Raw genomic sequence first — 4,188 nt, 5'->3', positions numbered from 1 at the left:
TTTCTTTTAGCTTTCACATCCCTTTATCTCACTTTTCTCTTTTCTTTACATGGACCATTCTCAAAATCATAACCTGCAGAGGAAAACTGCAGTTTCTTGCCACACACACTGAAATTACCAGACTGTTCCTGCTGATTTTGTTTTGGGGAACAAAGTGGAAACGGTAGGGGTGATAAGAGAAATTGAGGAAATAGAAATACTAATAAGAACAGAAAATAAAATTATTCCCACTGCCTCCTAATCACTTGTCTAATATTGGATCTCATTAGCCATGAAAGTAAATGACACAAGAATCAGGCATTTGAGTTTGATTAGTTGAGTAAAGTGGTAAAGTTATACTAGCTCTGTGTATTGATTATGATTAGGTTTGTGTGTGTGTGTGTGTGTGTGTCCATTAAATGCAAAATGTGGGCTGATGTATTTACTATGACAGGTATCACTTTGTTTCCAGTGTGCAAACTTCTTTAAATTAGCAGGAAATGGCATCCATCCCAACTGGTGTATATTATCAAGAGAGAAGAAACATTTTGCTATGCTTTAAAAGTTCCTCTAATTTGCTTCTAATTTATTCACATAAAAACAATCAACAATTACTATTATTATGTAGGTTGTTCTCTGATAGAATTGCAAATATCGCTTGAATTCTCTGTCCAGATACTCTAGAAATGCAAACTGTTGTTCTTCTTGGCATAATCGTCTTTAAAACATCAGTGAGCATTGTATTACTCTATCCAAAACACCACTTTGCTAACTTTCCTTAAACACTAGTAGTCATTGTTATTTTGCCATTGGAATTATCATTTTTTTCTTTCTTTTTTTTCCTATTTAGACCTGGAAAAGTAGAGGACAGTAATGGGAAACCATACAAGAGTGACAGTTTTATCCCAGCAGGTTTCACTGATAACCCACAATTGAAAGTCATATTATTTATCTTCTTTCTTCTCATGTACTGGCTAAGCATCACTGGCAATCTGATCATCATCACACTCACCCTGGTGGACACTCACCTCAAGACCCCCATGTATTTTTTCCTTCGAGATTTTTCCTTCATAGAAATTTCCTACACTACTGCATGCATCCCTAAATTTCTGGCTACTATGACGACTGGGGAAAAAACCATATCCTACAACAGCTGTGCAGCTCAAGTGTTTTTTGCCTTCCTTCTTGGAGCATCTGAATTTTACCTGCTGTCAGCTATGTCCTATGACTGCTTTGTTGCCGTTTGTAAGCCCCGGCATTACACAATCACTATGAACAGAAAAATCTGCATACAGCTCGTCCGCAGTTGTCGGCTTGCTGGTTTTTTGTCATCTGTCCACCACTCATCTTAGGCCTAGACCTTGACTTCTGTGCCTCCAACATTGTTGATCATTTCTACTGTGACACAACTCCCCTCCTGCAGATCTGCTCAGACACACAGTTCATTGAGATGATGGATTTCATCTCAGCTGTGGTGACACTTGTGGTCACATTGTTAATGGTGATAATATCATATACCTATATTGCCTTGACCATTCTAAGAATCTCTTCAACTAGTCAGAGGAAAAAGCCTTTTTCAACATGTTCTTCTCACATGATCGTGATATCACTTTCTTGTGGCAGCTGCACCTTCATGTATCTTAAACCATCAATGAAACAAAGAATCTCTTACTCCAAGGGAATTGCTGTGCTCAATGCCTCCATTGCTCCACACTTTTTTTTTTTTTTTTTTTGTGAGGAAGATCAGTCCTGAGCTAACATCCGTGCTAATCCTCCTCTTTTTGCTGAGGAAGACCGGCTCTGAGCTAACATCTATTGCCAATCCTCCTCCTTTTTGTTTTTCCCCAAAGCCCCAGTAGATAGTTGTATGTCATAGCTGCACATCCTTCTGGTTGCTGTATGTGGGATGCGGCCTCAGCATGGCATGGCCAGAGAAGCAGTGGTCGGTGCGCACAAGTTAACCGCTAAGCTACGGGGCCGGCCCCACTGCTCCACTTTTGAATCCTTTCATCTACACCTTACGGAACCAACAAGTGAAAAAAGGCTTCACGAGTATGATGCACAGGGTTGTTTCTTTCTCAAACAGGTGAATATCATTTCACATTATATATAAATAAAATGAATGAAGGAGTTTCAAATAATAACTAGTGTATCCAATAGTAGGTTCTAATACACAGTTTCCTCCTTTTTTCCCCTTTCATTTCTTTGATATTCATCTTTATCTCTTTTCAAGCTTTATTTTCACAAAAATCTTTGTTTTAAGGACACTAATTCTTTATATTCTTTAATAGAGACTTTTTTCTCATCTTTCTTCCTTCTCCACTGGATATATGAAAGAAATTGAGCTGAATATTTAATGTTTCATTTGTCTTTTGATTCTAATTAGTCAAGACCATAAAATATGATTTCACTTGGAATTATATTTAATGTAGCATATGATGCAAATTTTATTACTCTCCTTTATTTGTGATCAGGTACAATCTACTTAAAACTAATATTCATTTATACTTTTTGTAATACTACCAATTCATTGGTGCACATTCTGTTCAAAATTATTAAAAGGAAATTGTAACAGAGAATAGCCACAGTGTTGATGCTCATCTTTGAAAATGTTTGTTTTTATAAAAAATGATTATTGTTTTAAAGTGCATTCCATATTAACTAGTTATTTATAAGAAAGTATATTTGAAAAATACTATCTAAAGAAACAAATAAAAGATAGGGAGGAATAAAATTACATATAGTATGCAATTGACTAAACAATTAGGTTTATGTGGAATATGTAGAATGAACTAGATCTTAAAAGATATTTGAGTCATGAATGTGACTTCAGGAAAAATGGTTATATAAACAAATTATTACATTTTTCCTTCATAATTTAGGTACAACTTTTTATCCATTTTTAGAAAGTAGACCTAATAGTCCTGAAGCATTATCTAACTTTTAGAAATTTTAAGAGCAAGAAATGTATATATAATATTTTGAGATGCTCTAACAAAATAAAATCTAAGGCTCTGTCAATATTCTGATTAATTTTGATTCTGTTATTTTCCAACCAGGAAGAATGTGCTTAAAACACATTGTCCAAGTTCAACCATTAATTTATTATTGAGCTATTCTATAATGCTTTACTTATATATTTTGTTCTTTAACTCTTAATAAAAATTTAGCACTTCTAAACTGACTTCCCCATTCCCACTCCCAGGCGGACTAAAGTTACATCATCTGTCTTCTCTGTTACTTCAGTTTGACTATGACATGTCACTTCATATTGTATTCATTAGAACCACTACCATTGACCTCTGAATCTTGACTCCCCAGGTAGTTGACTACTGCTGTTTTGTGGTTTTGTTTTTGTTGAAATTGGGTCTCTAATAAGTAACACAGCTTTTTAAATACAGGTACAACTTATTTCTTGAGAAAGCTTCCACCTGAAATGCTGAAATGCTTTCCCCTGAAATGCTTTCACCTTTTCTGCTTTAGTGAGGTCGGCTAGAGGACAAATATGATATTAAAATAAGACCTGTATTTTTTGACTGCTCATTAAATTATGGGCACTGGTAGGTGTTTTATACAATTCATGCAGTTATGGAAACAATAGTGTGATATAATATTTATTATCAGCATTATGCATGGGAGCAAAAGATAACTCAGTGAGGCTAAGATCATTTTGAAAGACATAAGGCTAAAAAGAATAGTGAAAATTTAAACTCAGGAAGGCTTAGTTTTCATTCCTGCAGTTAAGATCTTGATATCTTTTAAATATTTATTTTAGCCTATTCTCCAGACATTCCTGAGTTGTCTGGTAGAGGACATTTCTCTTCTTTACATAGTGAGCATTCTGAATAAAGACTAAAAGATTATTTATAGTATGAGTTTTATCCTGCTTGCAATCATCCCTACCTAAAGCTCCTATAATCTTGGGCTTTCTAATATCTTCGTCTTAAAACTAATAAGCTGTCCTGAGCCCTCTAAGTACTCAATCAAATGTTACCTTTCTTAAGAACGTTATCTGTATTTCAAGGCAGAGTTAGTCACTCAATTCTCTGGGCAACTTCATCCTTAATACATTGTTTTTTGAGTAACTCAATGGCGTCTGTCCTAACTTGTCAATTGATTTGCCCATAAATTTAGCAGTTTTGAATTAATTTTTCTTAAATATATAGATGTGTACTTCTCTATGTGTTTATGGTCACAGTCTTACTTTTG

At 34.7% G+C, this 4,188-nt stretch overlaps 1 pseudogene; it reads left to right on the top strand.

Annotated features, from left to right (window-relative positions):
* Positions 1-852: 852 nt before the first annotated feature.
* LOC101405944 (olfactory receptor 6C74-like) lies at positions 853-2,069 on the top strand (annotated as a pseudogene).
* The last annotated feature ends 2,119 nt before the right edge of the window (positions 2,070-4,188 follow it).

The sequence above is a fragment of the Ceratotherium simum genome, chromosome 17, assembly GCF_057802395.1.
Source record: "Ceratotherium simum simum isolate JZ-2026a chromosome 17, ASM5780239v1, whole genome shotgun sequence".
In the NCBI taxonomy this organism is placed as follows: Eukaryota; Metazoa; Chordata; class Mammalia; order Perissodactyla; family Rhinocerotidae; genus Ceratotherium; species Ceratotherium simum.
Note: the sequence above shows the minus strand (reverse complement) of the source record. Positions and strands in the feature narration are given on the sequence as shown.